Raw genomic sequence first — 25,986 nt, 5'->3', positions numbered from 1 at the left:
CTCTATATTAACCCACAATTGCTTCCTAAATTGGTATTATTGGACGATAGTGGTAGATTTGTGGGGGTTGAAATTACTTTACAAGGTACAAACATTTTGATAGTGGGTATTTATGCCCCCAATGAAGATAAAACAAGGTTTTATACAGGACTTATGGAAAAATTGTCAGAGTTTTCATATGAGCATTGGTGTGTCATGGGTGACTGGAATGGGGTAATCTCACCAAAAATTGATAGGCTTTCTGAAAAAAATATCAAAGAGACACAAGGTAAATTACCGAAGATTTGTTTTGAACTCATGGAACATTTAGAATTGGTGGATACCTGGAGATATATAAATGATAATGCAAAGGAATTTACTTATTTTTCAGAAAGACATAAAACATTTTCGAGGATTGATATGATTTGGATGTCAAAAATTTTAGCGAAGGATATTTTTAAAATGGATATATTACCAAAAACTTTTTCGGACCACAATCCTGTGATATTAACTTTAAAAAAAAAAATCTTGGATTTAGATGGAGACTAAATGAATCTTTATTACAGAATGATAAAGTAGTACAAGAATGTAAGAAGAAATTAAAGGAGTTCTTTGAATATAATTTATATAAAGGAACAAGTGAAAATATTGTTTGGGATACTAGTAAGGCATTTATGAGGGGATACTTTATTAAATGTAATTCTGAATTAAAAAAAAAGAAACAACAGAAAATGCAATTAATTTTGGAAGAAATAAAACAAAAAGAGGAAGAATTGAAAAAGAATCCAGCTAAAGTTTCTATTGTAAATCAAATTAAAATGTTACAGAAGCAAGTATCAATGTTGACAGTTAGAGAAATTGAAAGGAAATTAAATTTTGCTAAACAAAGGACTTTTGAATTTGCAAATAAACCTGGGAAATGGTTAGCATATAAATTAAGAAAAGAACGTCAAAAAAATATTATTTTAAAGATACAAGAAGGAGATGAGACGCTGACAGATAATGTAAAAATCAAAAAGATTTTTCATCAATATTACTCAACATTGTATAAGTGTCAAGAAATTCCATCTGAAAAAATAGAAGAGTATTTATCTAAACAGAATTTGCCGAAAATTACAGATTTTCAGAGACAAGTTATTAATGGCCCTATTACGTCAAGAGAGATATCTGAAGCTATAAATAAAATTAAATTAGGAAAGGCGCCAGGACCAGATGGGCTATCTGCAATGTATTATAAATGTTTGGAGGAAGAACTCTTGCTACCCTTACAGTCTACAATGAATTCTATTTTGCAAGAGGGAAAGATACCGGATAGTTGGAAAAATGCTAATATAACATTAATACCTAAAGAGGACCAAGATTTAACTAAAACAAAAAATTATCGGCCAATATCTCTACTGAATAATGACTATAAAATTTTTACAATGATTTTGGCTGAAAGATTGAAAATAATATTGCAACAATTTATTCAGGAAGATCAATCAGGGTTTTTACCTAAAAGACAATTACGTGACAACGTCAGGAATGTTTTGAATGTGTTGGAATATTTAGAACAACGAAATGATAAACAAGCAGCTTTGATTTTTTTAGATGCTGAAAAAGCATTTGATAATTTGAATTGGAAATTTATGTTCCAGGTTTTGGAGCAAATGGATTTTGGAGACAACTTTATAAAATGGATCAGATCGATTTATACATCACAGAAGGCCCAGATAATTGTTAATGGAGACTTAACGGATTCATGTGAAATACAAAAGGGTACAAGACAGGGATGTCCATTATCTCCCCTTTTATTTATTCTGGTTTTAGAAGTGCTGCTTAGAGATATAAGGCAAGATAAAAGGATTTCGGGATTAAAAATAAAAAAAGAAGAATATAAATTGAGAGCATTTGCTGATGATTTGATAATTGTACTAGAAAACCCTTTGGAAGGAATTCATATATTGATGGACAAATTAAAAGAATTTGGACCGTTAGCAGGATTTAAGATCAACAATCAAAAAACAAAGATGTTGGTGAAAAATTTAACTTTAAGGGAACAGAAAGAGTTAATGGACAAGACAGATTTTACAATAGAAAAAAAGTTGAAATATCTAGGCATCATCATGACAAATAAAAACTCAAAGCTGTTTCATAATAATTACGAAAAATTATGGACAGAGATTAAGAAAGACTTGCTAAGATGGGATAAACTACAACTGTCATTAATGGGTAGAATATCTGTGATAAAAATGAATGTATTACCGAGAATGATGTTTTTGTTTCAAACAATACCTGTAATATCCTCTGATTTACCTTTTAAACAATGGCAAAAAGATATTTCTAAATTTGTATGGCAAGGAAAAAAACCAAGAGTTAAATTTAAATTACTTCAAGATGCTAAAGAAAGAGGAGGACTGGGATTACCAAATTTGAGACTTTATTTTGCTGCCTGCTGTTTAGTCTGGATAAAGGAATGGATCTTATTGAGGAATAAAAGACTATTGGATTTGGAGGGCCATAATCTGAAGTGGGGATGGCATGGATATCTATGGTATGACAAAGTAAAAGTAAACGTAGACTTTAACAATCATTTTATAAGACGTTCTCTGTTGAAAATATGGAATAGATACAAACCAAGGTTTTATTCGAAAATACCATTATGTGTCTCAAGTCAAGAAGCGTTTTATAGAAGAGAAATGTCTGGAAAAGAGAAATGGTTAACTTATCAAGAACTATTAGAAAATGTACATGGAGAATATACAATGAAAGAGAGAGAACAATTGATAAAGGAAGGATATAGTTTTCATTGGTTTGCCTATTTACAATTGTTAGAAAGATATAAAATGGACAAGAAAATGTATGGGTTTGAAATAAGTAAATCTGATTTTGAAATAGGTTTGTATACAAATGATGAAAACATAATTGCAAAAATGTATAAACTTTTATTGAAAATGGATATGGAGGAAGAACAAGTAAAAGAGTGCATGGTAAAGTGGGCAAAAAATTTTGGTCATAACATACAAATGGATCAATGGGAAAATATGTGGAAAAAAGGCTTGAAATTTACATTATGTTATAATCTTAAAGAAAATTTTTATAAAATGATGTACCGTTGGTACATGACTCCAGAAAAGCTGTCAAAAATGTATAGTAATGTCTCTAATGTTTGTTGGAAATGTAAACAACAAGAAGGATCTTTTTATCATATGTGGTGGTCATGTAAAAAGGCGAAATTATTCTGGGCACAGATAGGTAGGAAGATGCAAAAAATTTTAAAGATAAATATTCAGTCAAAACCAGAATTTTTTTTACTGGGTTTTATGGATAAACAAATAGAAAAGAAATATGGAAGAATATTATTATATATGATTACGGCAGCAAGATTATTATATGCACAAAAGTGGAAAATGGAATCAATACCAACAATGGAAGAATGGCTACTGAAATTAATGGACTTAGTAGAAATGGATAAATTGACGTGTTTACTTAGAGAAAAATCGACAGATACATTCCTTAAGGATTGGAAGCCTCTCTTAGACTTTTTGTCGAAAGATCAAAATAAAATGATGATACTGGGATTTGATGATTAATTAAGACAGCTTATGGAGAAAAGAGATTCTGTATGTACATATTAAGGGACAGGTTTGATGTATATTATATACTTATAGCTGATCTGTGACAAATCGGAAGTCAACCATTTTATTTTTATTTTTTGTTGTAGTATTGTTATGTTTTTTCATACTTTGTTTTGTTTGTTTTTTGGAAAAATTTGAATAAAAACTATATAAAAAAAAAATAATAATTTTGTTATTTTCGATGCATCTCAAGATGCTCTGTAGGCAACAAGCAGAGGTGTGTTTTTAAAAACACAAAAATATGGAAAGAAAATAAGCACCAATAGAAGGAAAGCAGCCACACTGGCATACGCTGGAATATTAGCAGTAGGTAATGATAATGGATTTTTTGCTGATACAGAATAGGTCAGTTTGTATCTCCTGGACTAATGTGCAGGTTAAAATGTAACCAACCACTGGATTTCACACTTCTCTGGATATTGTGATACAGTTATCAGCTAAAAAAAATCAAAATACAGGCAGGGCCCGCTTTACGGAGCTTTGCCTTTTGGCGTTCCGCTAATGCGGCAGCCTTCAATTAGGGAAAGTCCCCGCTTTAAGGTGCTTGTTCCGCTTTTACAGTGGTTTTGCTCACTGTGCGCCATTTTTGCGCAACGCGCACCATTATCTTCAATGGCTTCTGCTTTTCAGCGGTTTCTGCTTTTCGGCGGCAGTCCGGAATGGAACCTGCCATATAAGCAGGGCCCGCCTGTACATATTCTAAAAACCTTATTTTGAGAGAAAATAAAATTTAGAAATGCCTACTTAAAAACATCTTTAAATGCAAATTTTCTGCTGCTTTGGATTCAAAATTCACTTATTTATGCAGAAAATGGGCAGAACAGAAAGTGGCACAGACCAGAAATAAAATGGTCCATCCCTCTAGTTAGTGATACTTGCTGGAATATGTAGGTAACAGCATGCAGCAATCTACAGATGCAAGGAGGATGTATAAACTATCAGTCCAGAAAGAGGTAGATTCTGAGCAACTAGATCACATTGTATCCAGGTCATACAGAAGCACCATGACTGCATTATTACCACTAACTAGGGATGGGGGAGAATATCCACTAAATCAGACAGTACCAGATTTTGACTCAGGCTGCTTTCACACATGAGATTAATTGCGTTAGTTTAACGGATTAGAAAGGAAGCGCTTCTGTCCTGATTTCTAAAACCCCTTTCACACTGCAGTAGCTGTTGCGTTAAGGAACAGCAGTTTTTTCAGCCGATATACTGGCATTTTGCGCAAAGGTCTTTCACACAGCTGCAGTGAATGTCTTGTTTTCATCCCTCACCCATTATACACATGTGTATTGTTCCCCACTGTGTAGGAGATCTAAGATCTCATCCTTTCGCCATGCAAACCCTCTCCCTTTAGGATCTGACTTTTAAAATTATTTTAGTTGCATAGACACAGGGGTGTGTGCTGCTGCTATCTGCGCTGATGCTGGAATACCAGTACAACTTTCATCAGGTAAAACAACCCAGCACAACTAAAGGGCGGGAATGCACTGCATGCTGGGATGCCTGTCACATGTGCAGCTGCAGCTAGCAAAAAACTCTAGCAATCTTCCAGGTTCCCAGCCTTGCTAACAGATTATTTCTGGTATCATTTATCACGGAAATTTGTGCTAAACTTGCACTACATTCCACTAGAATACTGGAGCTAGCTTGTGCCTCATGTGAAAGGGCAAATATAATGTGCAAATTACCAGATAAGAAATCATCAGAATAATGGAATAAAGTGCAGTGTGAAAGCAGCCTCAATCTGATCGTCCACTGTCTTTTCGGACCAGCACTGATTTCTTGCGGCAGGTCATGGCTGTCAGCAACACAGATTTATTTATTTTTTTTAAAAAAATCCACTTTGAATTTTACGTTATCTTTGTAATTGGCTGTCCTTTAAGTTGATGCATTCTTAACGACTGTCTAGGTGATATCAATCACCATTTACATCCATTAACCTCTCTCCAATTTTCTCTTTGTTTTGTTAATTCTCAGAAATGGCTATTAACATTCACATTAAGTAGTGTCGCGTATATAAAGTGGCTAACATGCAGATTTCTTTAGGATCTTGTAAGGAATCAAATAAAAATATAAGGAAGGTAATGCTGCTGCAGCTGCAGTGCTAACAAAGTAAGAGGTCACACAAGCATGACATTTGCAGGGTTAAAATTTATTATTTATATACACACTTTTAATTAAAGAAAAATAAGTGATTTTCAAATATAAAATAACAGTGACAAAATCATAGCAGTATCAATATTATTTTCTGCTTTTAAAATATAACCCTCACCATTTCTATGATCTAAATACATAGAATAAATAAAATGCAATTATTGATAAAAAGTAATTGTTACTTTTATTTTTTTAAAGAAAGATGAAAATATAACAGGAAAAAAGAAGTTAAAATAAGCAGTGGTGGTTCACTTTTTCAACAGTAAAAATAAAAAGTAATGTAAAACAAGAATAGCGAAATGGCAGGAGGGAATCAATAAGCAGCACATCAGTCAGTCAGAGGCAAGAGACAAACCCAATGGGCAATTATCTGCCTAACTGATATGTAAATAGGAAAAAATAGAACATCATAAGCATTTTCATAAGCATCTTCATTACAAATTATGGTTTTTTTGCTAAAAAAATCAGAGGAATCAGCAAGTGCGAAAGCAAACGGGAACAAAAAAAAAGGACTGGGAAGGAAAAACAGACTCTCATAATCCAAGCAAACCCCATCCCTACCACTAACCAATCCAAAAATAAGCTAGATCAACTGAAGTCCATTCAAGTTAGTGGGGATGACTTGCTGTGCAATACAGGTCTACCTCAGTCAAAGGTACAAGCCTTTAACATTCTTTCAGGTGAACAGACAAAACGCTCTTCACTGATTTGCAATATAATATTGTAATGTGGTTTACTCTGGCATAGTGTAGAATTTTGACAAATTAAAGAAATACAAACGCATCCTAAGCTTTTTTGTAAGTTCATGGGCATCTGAACATCACATGACTCTACCTTAACACTTTTTGAAAGGCATGACAACATCCTTAGAAGCAATCAATCTACAAATGGAAACAAAACAGACCAGAAACAAAACGATACAATTTGGATGTTAGCAGCAACTACAAGGAAAAAATAGTTTCTGATCCATCATATTTTAAAGAGCTTTTGCTCTAAGTAAATTTCAGCTGAAATTTAATTACACTGAATGTCTGGGGGAAACAACTTTCAGGACTGGAACTAAAATGTGTTTCGTTACAACATACAAATATTTACCAGTGCCTTATAGCAAAACAACTAAGTGTCTTGTGGGACCTTAAAGACTAACAAATTTATTATGGCATAAGCTTTCATGGACCAGAGTCCACAAAAGCCTGTGCCATAATAAATATGTTAACTGTTAAGGTACTACAAGACCCTGCAATCCTAGAGTCCTGGAGAGGGGCCATATCCTGGGCAAGGTTTTAGAGCGTGTGGTCGCTCACCAGGTCCAGGCTCTCTTGGATGAAACTGATTATCTGGATCCATTTCAATCGGGCTTTTGGCCGGGGTTTGGTACAGAAACAGCCTTGGTCGCCCTGTATGATGACCTCTGTCGGGAGAAAGACAGAGGGAGTGTAACTCTGTTGGTTCTCCTTGATCTCTCAGCGGCTTTTGATACCATCAACCATGGTATCCTTCTGGGGCGACTTGCGGACTTGGGAGTTGGAGGCACTGCTTGGCAGTGGCTGTGCTCCTACCTCGAGAATCGTCTCCAGAAGGTGGTGCTTGGGGAGCATTACTCGAGTCCCTGGGTACTCCAATATGGGGTCCCACAGGGTTCAGTTCTGTCCCCCATGCTCTTTAATATCTATATGAAGCCGCTGGGCGAGGTCATTAGGAGATTTGGAGTGCGTTTCCAGCAATATGCTGATGATACGCAGCTCTACTTCTCCTTTTCATCTTCTTCAGGTGAGGCTGTTAATGTACTAAACCACTGCCTGGCCGCGATAATGGACTGGATGAGAGCTAATAAACTGAGACTCAATCCTGACAAGACTCAGATGCTGTTGGTGGGGGGGCTCTCTGCCCAGATGGTTGATGTCCGACCTGCCCTAGATGGGGTTACACTCCCCCTAAAGGAGCAGGTCCGTAGTTTGGGGGTCTTATTAGATCCGCTCCTGTCACTGGAGGCTCAAGTAGCCTCGGTGGCACGGAATGCGTTCTACCAGCTTCGGCTGGTAGCCCAACTACGACCCTATCTGGAGAGGGAGAACCTTGCCACAGTTATCCATGCTCTGGTAACCTCTAGATTGGACTACTGTAATGCACTCTACATAGGGTTACCTCTGAAGATGGTTTGGAAACTTCAGCTGGTGCAGAATGCTGCGGCCAGAGTTCTTACTGGGACAAAAAAATTTGATCACATAACACCTGTCCTGGCCCAGCTGCACTGGCTACCAATATGTTTCCGGGCCAGATTCAAAGTGTTGGTTCTTACCTATAAAGCACTTAACGGCATCGGACCGCAATACCTGGCGGAACGCCTCTCCCGCTATGTACCTACCCGGTCGCTGCGCTCGATGTCGAAGGCCCTTCTCCGTGTCCCAACGCATAGGGAGGCACGGAGAACGATAACTAGAGCTAGGGCCTTCTCAGTGGTGGCCCCCGAACTATGGAACGCCCTCCCTGATGAGATACGGCTGGCGCCTTCTTTGTGATCTTTTCGGCGCCAGGTAAAGACCTACCTCTTCGCCCAGGCATTTAAAAAAATTTTAAATTTGAATTTAAAATTGAAAATTTTTAATTATGTTTTATTGTGTATTGTATTTACATCCACTTGTATTTTAACCTGTTTTATTATGCTGTACACCGCCCTGGGAGCTTATTGCTATAGGGCGGTCTAAAAATGTAATAAAATAAATAAATAAATAAATAAAATATCCCAGGGGCCACTGTATGTGACAGATCTCCCTCTCCGAGAGCAAGGAGAGCAGTACACCATCAGAGAAATATATACAATGTTGAAAGCCCCCTCTGTGAGGCTGTGAAAAATTCCACCACTGGTTGTCTTCTGACAGAGAGAGAGAGGGCACAGAGGTGCTCTAGGGCAATTCTAGGAGAGTCCTGCACTCCCCTGACAATCCTCCAGAAACAAGCTACACCAGCCTTGGAGCTGATGTAGTTTCTTTCCCTCACATTGTCTGCAATGGGGAACATTGCACAAGCATTTGGGGGACGGACAGAAAAAACGAGAACAAAAAGGCATCATCTGGCACAAGCCCAACAGGACATTGGAATAGGGCGTTCATCCACCTTTGCTTCTCCTTCTCTCTATCCCACATACACACCTGTGGATTTGAATTACTGGCTTAGGCTGCAATCCAATACACACTTACCGGGGAATAAGTCCTGCTGAACCCAATGGAGCTTACTTCTGAGTAGACATTTATTGCATTGAGCCTCAGTTGTTTGAACATGCAAATATGTCTGGGATACTGGACATTCTGTCTTTGCTTACTAATCTGGGTCCCCAACCCCAAATCTACACAAATTTAAGTGTGACTCTAGCATAAAATACAACAAATATTTTGTTTTTGGAAATGATTTATTAACAAGGCCTGGACTGAGCTAAGCAAAATACTGAATGTTTAAAAAGTGACCAGTTCTTTGTGTCTTGTGCATCCAAATTGGTTTGTTATCATTTAGCAACTTAAAAGAGCACCATATTAAAAGTCTGTAGACAAACTCTATGACAGTTTCAACTCATCAAGGCAATGCTATAAATCAAAACCAGAAAAATACAGTAATATAAGAAAGCCTCTTTCCAGTCTAGATTTTACAAAGGAGGAGGAGGATTTTTTGGGCAAATTAACTGTAATAGTTCATATATATAGGCCTAGTATCATTCTTTAATTTAGCAATGTGTCTACTGTTTGATATGGGTGTGCTGTTTTTGACTTTTCAGTATTATTTTAGCTGTTCTGGTGCATAAAATGAGTTATACCTGCAATTTTTAAAATTTTTGTGTGCTGGTTCGACTTTTAGTGTGAATTTTTCAATATTATATTTTAAAGCTGTTTTTAAAACTTACTGTACATCACCTAGACAATCTACTGCCTACCCATGGAAGTCATCTGAAGGTTGAGGATCAGAGGATCTCTTGCCCCAGCTATAATCTCTGGAGGCAGCTTTCCTGGACCTTGAAAACAGGCTTTTCCCTATGCTGGTGGCTCTCCTGGGATGGACCTTCTGTTCCTGTCCATATGCCATAAACTGCTGCTTTAGGTTAACCACTCAACTAAGATCTCGGTTCATCCTGGAAATACCTATGCTAGTAGTAATTTTTCTAGATGCTCCTGCCTTTCACATCTCAGGTTCACACATCTATTTTTAAAAATCCATTTATTTACTTTATGAAAAGCTGCAACTGTGTGTGTGTGGCAAAATTCTGTGAATGCCCCCTAGCCTCTTTTTAAAGAATATTAGTTAAATTCGTACAGATTTCCTTCATCCTGTATGTGGTAATGGACTTTCATGAGTTTACACCGAACTTTTCCCACCCCCATCAGCAGCTATAATTTCAGTATGTTAACCCTCACCTCTGTGGTATATTTCTCCTTGAACAGCTTTCCTAAATGCTTATCAAGAAAAAAAGATTAAAAAATACTTTCCAAAGATGAGCGCAGGGTGCCAGTACAATGTATTCTTACTAGGAAATAAAGTACCCTTCACACACAACTCTCATTCTGAACTGGGAGCTAATTCAGAAAGATACAATTGTACACATATAAACAGAGTGAGAGCATGAGGACAGCCATTCATTGAAGGTATTTTTGTACCTCCCTTCATACAAATCCCAACAGTAAAATGCAGCTTAATAAAACAATACATGAAGAAGCAGACAAAAATACAACAACAATAATAGCCAGTAGATCTCTTGCATCAGTGATCCAAAAAAGCTTTGATAAATAAATATGTTTCCAGGAGGTGCCAAAAACTCAACAGAATCTTAATTCAGGGGTGGGAGAGAGATCGTTCCATGGACTAGTTGCTATGGAACAGAAAAAGTCCTCCCCCTGTTTGCTGCCAGCAGAATGCAGCAAAATCAGAGGGGTCATATCCTGAGATCTTAATAGCCGGGTAGTCTATAAAGGTAAATGTGTTCCTTCCGATAACCAGGTCTCAGGCTGTTTTAGAGTTATGTAAGTCAACAACGGGAGTCAGTGTGGTGTAGTGGTTAAGGTGTTGGACTACGACCTGGGAGACCAGGGTTCGAATTGCCACATATCCATGAAGCTCACTGGGTGACCTTGGGCCAGTCACTGCCTCTCAGCCTCAGAGGAAGGCAATGGTAAACCACCTCTGAATACCGCTTACCATGAAAACCCTATTCATAGGGTCGCCATAAGTCGGAATCGGCTTGAAGGCATTTCCATCCATCATCAAGTCAACAACAAAACCTCAAACTTGGCCTGGTAGCAAACTGACAGCCACTGCTGCTCTTTGACTGCTCCAGTTAGAAGCATAACCACTACATTTTACGCAGCTGCAGCTTCTAGACCAACATCAAGGGCAGCCCCACACAGAGTGCATTACAGTAGTCCAATCATAAGGTTACTTGTGCATGGATTACTGCAGTGAATCTATCCTTGTTGATGAATAGCAGTAAATGGTGCAATAACCAAAGCAGGGAAAAGCAATCCTAGCCAGCCACTTAGAGCTCTGTTGACAAAGATGGTTCAATGAGCACCCGCAGACTATACACCTGTTCCTTAAGGGGAAGTGTAACCCAATTCAGTACAAGGAGACTGTCTAATTTCCCAAACCCAGAGGCCAGCTACCTACAGGGCCTCTGCCTTGTCAGGATTCAGACTCAGCTTTTGGGCCCTCATCTAGCTCGCCACCGGCTCAGAATGTTCACAACTATACCTGATTCAGCCGTGACACTGAAATAGAGCGGTGCATCATTTGTACAGATGTGAAGGCCCCTCCCTAAAATCTGGAAAAATAAAATAAAAAACTAAAGGTTTTTCTCCCAGCCCTTCACATCTCTAGTCATTGTATCTTGATGACCCTGTGCACCAAATCTCCATTCTTCCAACAACTTCATATATATGTTAAACAGCATCAGAGATAGAACTCTGTGGCAGCTCACAATGTAGCCATCAAGGTACCAACATATAGTAATGTGCATGTGAAGTAGAACTGATTCTCATTTAAATCAAAAGGACTTGCTTCTGAGTAACTATGTTTTAGACACTAAATCCTATTGGCAAATAAGAGTAATATAAATTCAAATGCATCAATACAAGCAGTATAAAAATCCAAACAAATCACACATAAAACACACTCACAACCTTTTGCTACAAGTGTGTAGGAGGAGGAAAAGTATCTCAGAACAATGGATAAGAAACAGAGAAGCTAGGAAGCTACTGAGGATAATTTCTCTTGAACGGAACCCTAAGTTATTAATAAGACAGAATCTCTTGACCTAGATTTTTCCCTTAGCTACAGGACTGCATTTTTTAAAAAAGCAACATATGATACCACATACTGAATTATATTATACATATGCTAACAAGTAAAATTAAAAGAATATATACTCTGCTGGATTGCATATAACATAACTGAAAGAAGCTGAGGAACTGTCCCCATCCAGCTGCCATAGTGGCCCCTCACTCCTTCTCCCATCTGTCACCACAGGAACATCTGCAGAATTATCTTGCCTTGAGTACAGTGAGAAGAAGCAGTAACAAATTATTTTTAAACAAACAGTCTTTTCCATTTTATTGTAACTTTAAAAAAAAATCAATTACTTATTAAGTAAAATAATAATCATTACATACTAATAATCTTTTGTAAACCACTTTGTAAAATCCGCCTGAAAAGCAGTACATAAATGCCTTAAACCAGTGGTTGCCAACCTTTATGAGTACGGGACCCCTTTTGTAAGCTCAGAAAAAATTGTAAACCCCCCCCCCCCACTACTTGTAATTTTAGTGTCTGTTAATTGAAAAAATGGTGCTTGGCAAAATCACATCTCCAAATATCTCTTCCCATAAAAAGCTCCCTGCAAACAGGGAGGTGTTGCTTTCTTTTCCTAATACAAAGGTCCAATCAAATTGGTATCCCCCTCCCACTCCATACACACAGTCTGAAGATGTGGGTTACAGTGTTGGACTAAGGTCCAGGTTCAAATCCCCACCCAGCCATGAAGCCCACTGGATGACCTTGGACCAGACACAGTCTCTCAGCCTGATCTATCTCACAGGGTTGGTGTAAGGATAAAATGGAAAGGGGGGGGAACCATGTGCACAACCCTGAGCAACTTGGAGGAAAGGGGGGGGTATAAATGCAATAATAATTAAATAAATGAAGCTGCAGTATGTGAACCTCAGCCAACCTGCTGACCTTTTTAAAATAATGAAGATGATAATCAAAAAGCAGCAATGTTGTAGTGGTAGGGATGCTAGATTGTGAAGACAAAAGGGTGGATAGATTGGGGAGGGTGGTTAGTGCTTTTAGGCACTGGGATGATCATCATAACAGATGACTTGGTTAGCATGCACTTGGGGAATGAGAGTGGAGCAGAAGACAGATCAGTGCATGCGCACACACAAACACACCTTCCTCTCCTGCAAGCGCCTACAGGTATGCATGCATTTTGGCACATGGGAGGAGGGAAGCCCTCAACTGCCGCAGCATCTTGGAGACAGAGATTCGGGGGCGGAGTGTAGGTGGAAGAAAAAGGGGATGCTGCAGACACACCTAGCCTCAGAGGTGGGGGGCAAGCAAGTCCTGAGCTTCCTCACTGCTCCTTGGCTCCATCAGGGCTGAAGACGAGATCTAGGCAGCCTTGCAAATAAGAATAATTTTTAAAAGGTGGTGGCAGTGAAGGAGGAGCCATGAAAGGCAGGCAGGCTGGGTGCCAGAAGGGAAGGGGGAAAGCAGTCGCCGCAGTGCGAGGAGACGGGAGTCGGCAATAGTAATTCCCTCTTCTTCCTGGTAGCTCCACCCTTAGCCTCCTTTGGCATATTCCATTTGTTTTATAGGCAGATGCCTGCCCTGGTGTGCCTGAAAGATGCTCTGGTGCTTCAGCAAAAGTCCTCCTCTCTTGTTTGGAGCAAGGGGAAGGTGTCATCTACAGTGGCAGTGGGGAGCAGACAGCATCCAGGGATTAACGGGTTTTTTTTTTTAATAATTTATTTCTTTACTGTTTGCGCCCCCCTTTGGATGACCTCACGACCCCTAGGTTGGGAACCACTGCCTTAAACAAATAAAGAGCATTTGTACTTTGGGATAAAACCCTGTTTTCTTGAACTCAGGTTAAAGATTTATTTTCAAAACTTATTTGAATAAGCAACATATTTTTCTGGGGGGTAGGTATATTGAAACACTTATGTTGAAAGCCAAAAGCAGCAGCAGCGCGACATGTCAATATCGGAATGCACTTTTGAATTCAGTGCTTCCAAAATTCCTAATTTCTTTTTTTAGTATATAAATCTGTTCTGTCCATAATGCTTGGCTGTATGATCGGTAAGGTACCCTTGAATTTATTCTGTTGCTCAGATGATATGCTACGCATGTGATCTCTATCCTCTATCCAGACAAGCAAGAGGAATTGCTAGAATTAAAAGACACATTCCAGCCAGGCAAAAATACTCAAGGAGTATTTTTGCCTGGCTGAAATGTGTGGTAGGGCGTGTGGCCTGGGAAAAGTTCCAAGGCCAGATTGCGAGGCCTGCATTGCCACATTTGGCCTCCAGGCAGAAGGTTCCCCATCCCTGCAATAAAGATCTCTTAACACAAGCATCTAATAAAGCATTTTTGAGTGTCATGCTGCCATAGCTAGGACTAAGTAGTTGTCTTTAATGTTTCTTATGTCTGTTGCGCACTTCCCTCACTGAAAAGTTCCTACTTCCAAACGTCTTCAGCATTTGTCTTTTTCCACACTAGCTGCTCTTCCTGATTTCCCATCAACTGACCAAAGACAGAAAAGAAGGGATGAAACCGGCTAAACCCCATGCCAAGGAAAGAAAGAGGATATTGCTAAGCACAGCTGGAAAGAATTATAATCATTGAGGTTTATTTTTTCCTTATGAGGATTACATTTTATTTGAACTGGTTTGGTAACTTTAATGTTTCAGACTAGAAAAGTGAATCCATGGCAAAACTCTCACCCAGTTACTCAACCATAAACCCAGACTGCCACCCATCTCACCTCTACTCAACCCTCTTGTAGAAAGTTTGCGTTGGAGCTATCAGATTACTGGCAAAGTGAATGGACGAAATGGAAAGAGTACATGCACAATACCCTGTACCTTGAGCAACAGAACTATAAATATATATATAAAATTTGATACTTTACTTTAGCATTTCCTCACAGATTTGCCTTCTAATCCCCAAAGATCTTTTTTTGCAATTGCTTCATATACCTTAAGAAGCTGCCTTAAGCTAAGGGACATAACTGTTGCATTTAGCTCAGCAATTACACTGACTGGCAGCAGCTATCCAGGACAGGGGAATTCCCAGGTAATGAGAAGGAACTTTTTGCTTTGCATGTGCTCTACCACTGAGCTACAGACCCTTAGTTTGCTTGATGAGGGGAGTAGGGGGTGGACGGAAAAGACTGAAGCCCAGAAAACTTCACTTATCATTTCTGCAAATATATATATATTAATGCAACAGAAAATGCTTGTAAGGTTCATTTGATGTAGCAATCTCCTTTCCCTCAAAATGGAAATGGACTGCCTTCAAGTCGATCCCAACTTACAGTGACCCTACAAATAGGGTTTTCATGGTAAGCGGTATTCAGAGGTAGTTTACCATTGTCTTCCTCTGAGGCTGAGAGGCAGTGACTGGCCCAAGGTCACCCAGTGAGCTTCATGGCTGTGTGGGGATTCGAACTATGGTTTCCCAGGTCGTAGTCTAACACTCTAACCACTACACCACACTGGCTCTCCCTTTCCCTCAAAAGCACATTAAAATCAATGCATGTCAAGAGGGCCACATATTTCTCTACAAAGTCACCAAATTTTGCTATTCATTAGGGTGAATATTGAAATAGTACTACTGCAATTCATGAACAATAATTGTAATAGACTGGAGCACACAAGCATGTCAAAGTGGCTCCATGGAAGGCCCCTGAGCTACCTGGATGCTGCAGACAGGGCAGAGGAAAGAAGCAGGTGGGGGAGATAAGTTGTCCAACTCCCCATGCTCAGGAATCCATGGGTCTCCAAAACTCTTGAGAGTAATAATGGTAGTATGGGACAGATTTCCTAATTAGTTTGCAATTTGCCATGTCAAAATGTTGCAGATTAGGTACATAATGACAGAAAATCAAAACCATCCTGATCTGAGTTACCACAAGAAAAAAATTCCATGAGATAGAAAACACAGATGCATTTCCAGAGCAGGAAAAATTTAGCTAGCGGAGTGATTGTATAATCATTTAAAACCCAATTCTGTGCAGCTTACTCAAAAGTAAACTCACTAGTTCAGAGTGTGAGAGTGTGCGTGTGGAACTGCAGGTTTAAACACTAGTCCCTTATATTAAGGATTTAAATACATTGGTTCTCTATAAAAAGTGAGGTTGGAAATAAGAAATTCTCTGAAAAGGTAGGGGTGTGGGTATGGGTGTGTGTAGAAAGCAAGGAACACTAAATTGGCTCGTGACAAATAAGAACCCCAAGTGAACTTGTAAATTATCACACCATATTAATGACAGGAAATCCTCTATGACTTTTCAAACAATTCTCTTTCCTGAAAACATTGCCCAAAAACTAAGCAAAAAGGACTTGGAAAAAAAAGTGTGTGGAATCCTACTAAATCAGTGGTATACCTTTTAGTTACTACCAATGTACAGACATAAACATTCATTTTTCCAGAAATCTCTTTTCAGCATACACAGAAATCAATGCCCATTGATATTTAGCTTGCTGCTGCAATCACCCAGTACCAGCCAATCAAAGATGTTTGCTAAAGATCAGCACACTGAGATCTGTGCACACTGGAGTTCCTCCCATGGCTGCCTCTCCTCATGTTGGCAGCAGCTTATCATCAGTTCAAGCAGTGGGTATCACAGGAGGAGGTGGCCATAAAAACAGTCAGCAGGATGTATGCAAGTGTAACAAAGCACCCAATGGCATGTCCATTTTTAATGTCAACTTAATTAAAATCCAAGGTATGCATTAAATTGATTTTTTTTCAAAGCTATTTGCATTTATAAGGCTGCAAGCAGGTGCGTCTGGAGCTATCTCCCTCACGTAGCTCTGAATCACATTAAGGTGGGGGGAAATGTAGAAAGTTTTCAAGCTAGCAACTCCGCTCTACCTCCAGCTCTAAATTCCAAGGGGTAGCTCCCAATTTCCTTACATGTAACCCTGCTATCTTCTCTAATTTCACACTAAATTTTATATTGATTACAAGTGGGGATGGGGGAGCTTTGTTTTAGCTCATTTCTATAAAGCATTACATTCACTGAAGTTGAGGAAAAAATATATTTCACAAATAGCAGAACTACAGAGCTAATAAATGCTGTGTCACCAGTTATTAATTTTGTCACTTTTGGCCTAAACGGAACAGTCTCTTCCTGAGGAAGAATTACTCCCAAAGGAGTTATGCAATTTCATAGACCCAATGTAAAAACAAAGGCAGTTTTGTTAAAAATTCCAGGTGAAGTTTTGCTGTGCGCAGGAAGAGAAAGAAATGGCATCTACTTGTCTTATAATTAAATTCAATAAAAATAGGCAACATTGGATTTGCAGTCTTATGGCTATACACAGCCATAAATAGGCATTTTAAAGAAGAAAAGAAGTATCTTAAATGTAATGAATAATATATTGAGGCTTTGGTCAATGCAGAATTTTGCTGCAATACAAATCATTACTATCTCACACAGGTGCTTTGATAGTTTAGTTTCAAAACATTTTGTAAGTGTGTAATTACAGATGAATATATATGCTTGGTCCCACCTGGAATGCTAATGGCAATACAGTGTGAATATTGGTTGGGGAGGGGTGCATTGGGGTATTAAATTCACTATTTCCTTCTAACAAAATGTACATTGTTTCAGCTGATTGAGTGGAACCCAAAGCTGTATGGATATCGAGATAGGAAATTGCTTCCACATAATGGGCTGGGCCCAGAAGAAGTTAAGTTATCCTTTACTCCCAGAGAAATCAATGAGGTGTGTTATCATGACTAATTGAGCTCCAATTGATTTCAGTGAGACTGAAGCATGACTAACTTCTTCTTTACATATCTTTTATTACCCACTACCTATAGTATGATGTGTGATTTCATTGCTCCTCTAGGGACATAATCTAGGCCAGAAAAATAACAAGACATTTGTGTAACAAAGAAACCAACAAGTGTTCACATAATGTGTTGAGTCAGAAATTGTGCATCCAGATTAGTTATACATGAGGAATTAGGTTAGATTCAAAATAATAATCACTGCCATTAATTTTTATATAAATGATTCTGTACATTCCTAATCTCATTCCACTCATCCATACAAAGCTTACTTTCAAATTTACATGGCAGTACAGAGACCTCCCCTCAGACATTATATTGTTTATTAAATTTGTATCCCACCACTATAAAGGAGAGTACAAAGTGACTACGTTCCAGTACATGCCATCATAAAGATTTCATATGGTTTCCTGAAGTCTGACAATTCAAGGCCGATGAAAATCTTTTGCTGCCATGCCCTAGGGATGTTGACATTGCATGGCAAACATCCAGCACAGACTTTCTGACTGGGATCTTGGACATATCAAATTGTAAAGGGGCAGATATGATCTATAAAGCCACAAATAGTTATCTTGAAAGCCTACCAGTCATTAATGCAATGCATAACTGCAACTTGCTGTGTTGCAATCAATTTTATTTAACTACATTTTTATTCTGTCTTCCTTCCAAGGAACTGAAGGTAGTGAGGGAGGCAATACTTCTTGTTCCATCATCCCATAAAGAGCATTGGTTAGTGAACAGGATAAGATTTTCTCTGTAGTGGCAACCCATTCCAACTATGGAATGCCCTCCCCTCTGAGATGCAACTAGCACCACCACTGACTACTTTTCAGTGTCCCTTGAAGACATACCTCTTTGCCCAGGCCTTTTCAGAAATCAAACGCAATTTGGCCACCTACAAAGTCTGTCAGCTCTGGTAATTATATAGTTTGTACTTGAATTAATGTTCTAGTTGTTACATTTTAATAACTATTGTATTTTTATGGTTGTGGTTGTATCGTTGTTATGTTTTATGCTGTAACCCACCCTGGGATCATGAAATGATGAATGATGGGATACCTGGTTCCTTCTCTTCCATTTTATTCTCCCAACAACCTTGGTTGAAGCAGAGAGTTGAGTGACTGGCCCAAGATGACCTAGTGAGCCAGCCAGCCAGCCTGAAAAAAACTGAATTGATCTCAGATTACAAAAAGATGCTTCTTTGCAGTGTCAATAGCCAGCAGATGTTTCTCAGAACTATGTTCTACAAAGTGTGGAGACAGACCCATTCAAGAGCCTATCCCACCCCCTTCATCCAAGCTTTTTCTTCCTTACAGGATTTGCCTTCACTGGGCCTTAAACTATTTCTGTGCATCCAGCTTCTTAACCCATATAGATTTTGGGCAAGACAAGACACCGAATCATTTACCTATGAAAACAAAGGAATTATTCCCTAGATCACAATACCAGGTTTATATCACTCAGAACAATGGTTTGCTTCCAAGCTGACCTTTCATTACGCTGCATCTGCCCTTCCAAAACAAGACTGAATTCATTGCTGAATTGTATGGAACTTCAGAGATTTTTTGAATATATTTTAGCTGTTCTCTGATCCTAATGCACTTTGATATATTTAAAACATTATATATTAAAAACACACAAGCAGTTTCTGTTCTCTTTCGTACAATACATCCAAAACCACTTTACAATAAATGAGGTTTAGCAGCATGCTGGAAATCTGAAAAGAAACATCAATGGAAATATAGTTACAAGTTCTGCAGACTAATGAAAACCATAAAAAGCACCAATGCTATGATATAGAAGATGGTCAATGGAACTGATTTATATAGAGTGATGGACCTGGAAGCTATTGAAAATTACCTTGGCAAACTTGGAAACCACAGTGTTTACTAGTCACCAAGGGGTTTGACCTGTCTTGTAGGAAAATATATTGATTAAAGGTACAAGATAACTCAATCCTTCAACAAAATGAACAGGGAAACGACAAGCCAAACTAACTATATGGAGTATGATTTTTTTCAAGCAATTGCCAATCTTCTTACTGTACATTAAGGCATACACTATATAAACCTGGGTTTTTCATGATCCTATCAGTAGGTCTCACCTACTGAAACTTGTTATTCTGTTGACTGATTAGGACCACTCACAGTAAGCATATTGTGTTAACAAAACAGTAAGAATCCAGAATGGGTTAAGAACATTAAACACCACAATAGTTCCTTACACAAACATTATATAACAACTCTATATACAAAACTTCATCCTAATAGGGATTGTAGTACTTATTCCATGTAGAAAATGGATTAAAATGATCCTTCTTTCTTAGGAGATTTGTGAATTATAAAAAAAAGCAGTCAGCTTTTCCATTCATCTTGTCACTAATATCAATCAACAGCTCCTGTGTGTCAGACCAAAGTTAGTCTTCTTGTTATGTAGTAATTTGCATTGCTCCAGCAACATCCATGTTGAAAACCCATTATACGTTTTTGGACCGTATTTCGAGTCCTTGCCATTCTAGGTAGAATATCATCCTCTTTTACAGGAAAGAAAAATCATGTGGACTTTAGCTTTTAAGGGACTCTGTTACAGATGCAGAAAGATTGGCATATAGTCATTTAAAACAGAGAGATCAATTAAAATTTAATATTACATTTACATAAACCATCCATTTAAATTTTTATATTTTCAATTGCATACTATACCTAAATAACTGTTGGTCGTTTTTTTAAAAAATCCTTCACAGACTGAAGCTGCAGTCCTCACTAACCTGGAAATAAGCCCTGCTATATTCAGTAGGATTTACTTCCATGTAGACATGGTTAGGATTGCACTGTAATTTCTGACCATAACATATAATCAACTGCTATAATTTATCAATGATTTTTCCACCCCATCATAAAGCAAATCATCATCATACTTCTGAGAACATAATACTGTCAAGTAAAATAAGATTATTTTACTGGTGACATTTTTCTGGTGAAGGAATATTGGTCAACTGACCAGTCAAATGTTATCAAATTTTATTAAAGCATAAATTTAAAAGAAGTCTTGCATGAGAGACTGACATAAATTATAAAACAGAATCAAAGTTTGTCAACTGCTATTATGAAATGACAAAATGAATTTGTTAACTATTTTAAGGAAAATTATCAATAATTTTATGCAAATACAAATTAGGCATACAATACTTAAGAGAATAAACGGTTCTTAGTTTTCATCCTGTTCCTCAGGAACAGCCCAAAGAGTTTGCATAAAATTATTGATAATTTTCCTTAAAATAGTTAACAATAGTATTTTATTTACTAATTTTTTTGTAATACAAATTAGGCATACAATACTTAAGAGAATAAACGGTTCTTAGTTTTCATCCTGTTCCTCAGGAACAGCCCAAAGAGTTACAAAAAAAATTAGTAAATAAAATACACATTGCATATGAAACACACATGTTAAATGAAAGTCAAAAGCCAGATTTTAAATGTGGTGATGGTTACAGTAAGCAGACAGCAAACCGACACAAGCATTTTTGCTTCATATTATCCAATTCAGATGCTTCAACTTCACCTCCTCTCTCATCAGTATCTCCCATTCTCCTCTTCTATAGCATCCACACTGAGACAAGTCTTCATATGCCATTTTTCTCAAATTGAAAGATACAGATATCAGCTTCCCAATAACCGAAGACAAATTTATTTCTGGGTTTTGAGCAGTTGATTTAAGCTGATCAATTCAATCCTGCTCAAGCAACTACACACAGAAGCATTAACATATTTTTGCCACTATACCTGTTCTGTAAGGAGGGCACAACCTTTCCCACTATTATGAAGGAACAAGTTGTATTTATTGATCTACTGGAGTTATACTTCACATGGTTTTAGGAACAAAAAGGTCTCCCCTACCTCATTTGCTAATTGCTACCCACTACCAGAATCATTTTATGTCCTTTAAACTTTACAACACTATGAGGTTATGACTGGAGACCCTAACTCTCCTGAAGCTGATGACGGCAGGGTGTGGTAAGTAGCTCCTATCAGAAGACATCATGATGCAGTTAAAAAAGGTACATTGCCATCTCCATTAAAAGGATGCTGAACACTTGGCATATATTTGACTATTATCAAACCAGCATAGTCTCTTTTTTGGCATTTTGCCCCTACTGGGTTCCTCTCTCTAAAAAAAAGAAAAGAAAGAGCCTTTCTTTGAAATTTGACATTAGCAACCTTTTCATAAAGTTAGTCCCATGGGAGCCTAATTTCATGTAGTGTTGTGACAGATGTGTACCAGCTCTGGAAGAGAATAGAAGCCTGGCCTAGAGGAAGTAGCCTTGTGTTTATTCATTCATCTTAAGGGAATGAAGGCAATCTGGACATCCCAAAAACCAAGTAATAAACACGTAATTTTTCTGGCCCAGAGTTGTTTTAATTTATCAACAGCTGTTCAATGGTCCTGTAAGGAACAACTTACTCAAGACCATTTAAGTGAAGCAAAACTGCTTGATGAATGATTTCAGACATATAACAGGCTCAGGACAGTAAGGAAGAAGTACTTGAATTTATATTCTGTACTAGCTCAACAGTATTTCATGAAGTCTGCATCTCATAACATCATTAGAAGTCAAATGCATATTAGTGTCAGGGTCCCTTCCTTATACCATGTAATTTCCCTTGTAATCAATGAGAAATTTTAAATAATAATCCAAAACATTTTTGCTTCTATTGTCATGAAGCTTCTTAATAAGAAACCAATTCAAATATTCCATCCTCCATGTGGATGACAGTGAAAAATGGTTCTGTGTGGAGATGCTCTACAAAGTAGACAACATGTGCAACACTGGCACAGACATTCTCTTATGACAGCTGTTTTAAAACTTTCTATCTTCAGGAAACCTCTTCTGCATCAATTCATCTGGTAGGGTATCCATGTATATCTGCCACAGAATGCTAGCACATGACCAAAGAGGCCACATATATGGTAGGACTTAGCTGGGGAACATGTGATCTTCCAGATGTTGCTGAACTACAACTCCCAACAGTCAGTATGACTAACAGAGATGGTGAGAATTGTAATACAGCATCACAGGGCCACAAATTCCCCTGTTATAGGAGGCCAAGCACTGAGGCACTGCTTATGCCTTTTGGGTTTCACTGTCATTCCATGTGAACTATAAGCACTATAACCCTTACAAAACATCCAGCATCCTCTGGCAAAACTACACTGCAAAGAAAACTCAATAATGGAAGACAAAATGTTAGTGAAGCTTGCCCATCATTACTGATCTTCTCACTGAAGAACTACTGATAAGTTCTCCAAAGACACCAAAATTATCCAGAACAGTTTTAAAACCTGTTCTGCATTACTGGGTGGTGGCACATACAGTAAACAGTTTTAAGCCGCATGGAATGCCACCACAAGAAAGCATTTTTCCACAGACTCTCTTTGAGACCAAAAGTATCTAAATAGTTCTAGTACATAGCTCTTTGCCTAAATGATCAAAATATTTCACGTTGTCTTAGAAGTTACAACGATCCTGTGAAGTAGGCCATTATTCTTATCCCCATAGTATACATTTGTGGAAGAAGGGAGAAAGTATTTTTCCTATGACTGAGCTGAGTTTTGAAGTATAAACTTCAAAGATCATAGCTTATATTCCTAACCATTATGCTACATCTGGGATAAGCCAGAGGAAATTTTGTAATGCTGGCATTACAAGGACATGCACTAAAATGAAGTTTCCATGATTAAAATTGCAAGGTTTAAAGAAGCTGGGTAGCCATGTATCATGAATGTTTTAGGTACAGAGAGCCTCTGTTAGGATTCTGGACTTAGATCCTCCTCTGGATCCATGCCAACACTAGAATTCTAGGATTTTAAATGTGATTTTATAAAGTTGCATCTGCAATGCCATTTCCACCTGGCAGGTGTCTCCCAAACAGGAAAAAGTAGTTGTACTCCAATACGACTTTACTATGCATGTTTACTTGGAAGCAAGTCCCATTGTGTTCAGATAAGGGTACAACCTAAAATACTATTGAACCATTTTGAACAACAACAACAATAGACAATCACATTAAAGCTACAATCCTAACCATACTTTCTAGAGTGGAAACCCCAATGAATAATTTATAGCATCTGAGTAAACATGCAGAGGATTGCCATGTATAAGGCCAAAAGAGAGCTATAACTAGAATACATATTTCCATGAGCCACACAGCCTGTTCCTATGTATGCTTACTCAAAAATAAGTCCCACTGAAGGTGAAGATAGCCTGACACCCTAAAATATGGTGCTGGTACTTTCAACAAGCTAAAATGAGGCATTTGTTTTCAGCGCAAAAGGGTGTTTGTTCAAAGCAGTTCCCCCATGGTTGGAAAGCCTGTCTGTCCTACAAGTTCAGTCATCCCTAAGTAAGTATGCACACAATAGCAGCCTTGGGATGCAAGATCTTGGAACCAAAAACTACTGCACCATAACCCCAACAACAGCTCCTTAGCTTCACAGGCAGAGCAAACCGAGATCTACACAAAGAAGAATCATCTTTCCAGGAGCTCCGGGTATCCAACTATCTGTTATTCTCCCGCAATTGTCTCCATCTCTGGAGAAGGAAACATAGAGATAACCCATCCTCCTCTCTGCAGTGCAAACCCAGCTTCGCGTTTCCCGAGCAAACCCAGAAACCGTCCTCCCTCCCGCTTCTATCCCAAATATCTCCCTTCCCACGCGATTAAAAGAAACAACAAAACAACCCCCTCCTCTCTTATTGAAGCGGAGAGTGGGGATAAACCAGGTGATGGTGGTTGGCGCATGCACAAAGCAAAAACCCCCTCCCCGAAAGGGACTCAGGGGCTGCTGTTAGATGAGCTTCAGTGGCGGAGCGGCAGCGGTAGTTCGGGCGCCTGTACTTACAGCTATTGCTTCCAAACAAGAGACAGGCACTCCAATCAGAGAAGCCGAGACGCGGGGGGTGGGGAGGTGCAGCCGAGACGGAGCTGTAGATGCTCCAGACAAGGAAAGCGCCCGGCAGCCTCACTCAATCCGCCCCGGCGTGTGCTTTCGCCACGACCACCCGTCCTGAGGCGGCTGTGCGATCAAGGTTACCCCGCGCCCGGCTTCCCTCTCAGCGCCCTTACCTGCCGTGCTTCCCTTCAGAGATAACAAGCTAGGAGACGCGAATTGACGAAGGAGGACGAGCCTCAGAGGAGACGAGGCGGCTGCACAGCCCGCGATGCCGTCCCGGCTGCGCACACGCGTGAGGCTTCCTCCACGCGTTGAATGAAACTCTCCCACGGCCGAGCTGGAGCTAGAGCCGCCAGCGGCGCCGAGCTCCGTCCTTCCCACTGCCTCCCCAACGTAGAGGGGGAGTCGAGGAAACGGAGCTGCCTTTTCTCCATGGGTGGCCTTCCAGGATATACCCAGAAGGCAGCAAGAAGTCCGAGCTCGGTGTTCGGCCTTGAACTCTTGCAACTCTTTGTCGCTTGGCAAAGCGGCTTTTGTATTTCCTTTTTTTTGCCTCTCATAGCCCCCTTGGTTCTGGATGGTTTGGTCCATGTTGAAATGGGGAAGGGGGCGGGGCGGGGGATGCTGCTGCTAACACACAATAGGCTTGAATCAGCCCCCCCCCCATGTAACGGAGCAGTCGCAGCAGAGAAAACTGCTCCCCCTCCCTCATTTATTTTTAAGGGCAATGTTCTAAGTTCTGACCAAGACGTTTTAGGAGGGGGAGAGAGCACAGCCAGCAAATGCAGGCGTCCAAGTAAATGAGCATAAAGACAGGAAAGGCTGGAAAAGAAAACACGTATAGTTTGGATTGATAGATCTGTGACGATTCATCCTTCCGCAGTAGGTGTTGTTGTTTTATCAACAAATGTAAAATTGTGCAAATGCTTTACATACAAGAGTTTACCCTTCCCCACTCCCTACCCCTGCAATTGCTCAGAAGTAGCCTCTGTTCATTGAGGTTTATCCGGGTAAAACCGCATAGGATTTCAGCTTCAGAGAGTGTTTTCATACCATGATTTTGCGTGGATTGAATCAATTTTTTAAATTATTCTTTTTATTAATTTCCCCATAAATAGCTAGGTATATATCATATATGTAACAAAAAAACCCTGACAATAAAAAAATTAAAATAATAGAAGAAAAAAGCAATCAAAGATTACCTGTTAGGGAAACTATG

The 25,986-nt window shown here is 38.9% G+C and overlaps 1 protein-coding gene across 6 annotated transcripts in view; it reads right to left on the bottom strand.

Moving 5' to 3' along the window:
* FAM110B (family with sequence similarity 110 member B) overlaps window positions 1–25,365 on the bottom strand; it is a 129,872-nt gene extending 104,507 nt beyond the window's left edge. For all 6 annotated transcript variants that reach the window (XM_061599332.1, XM_061599306.1, XM_061599324.1 and 3 more), the window contains exon 1: window positions 24,941–25,365. The gene's annotated coding sequence lies outside the window, so the exon portion shown is untranslated. The remainder of the gene's footprint in view (window positions 1–24,940) is intronic.
* Between the last annotated feature and the right edge of the window lie 621 nt (window positions 25,366–25,986).

Source organism: Rhineura floridana, chromosome 1, assembly GCF_030035675.1.
Source record: "Rhineura floridana isolate rRhiFlo1 chromosome 1, rRhiFlo1.hap2, whole genome shotgun sequence".
Taxonomy (NCBI): domain Eukaryota; kingdom Metazoa; phylum Chordata; class Lepidosauria; order Squamata; family Rhineuridae; genus Rhineura; species Rhineura floridana.
Note: the sequence above shows the minus strand (reverse complement) of the source record. Positions and strands in the feature narration are given on the sequence as shown.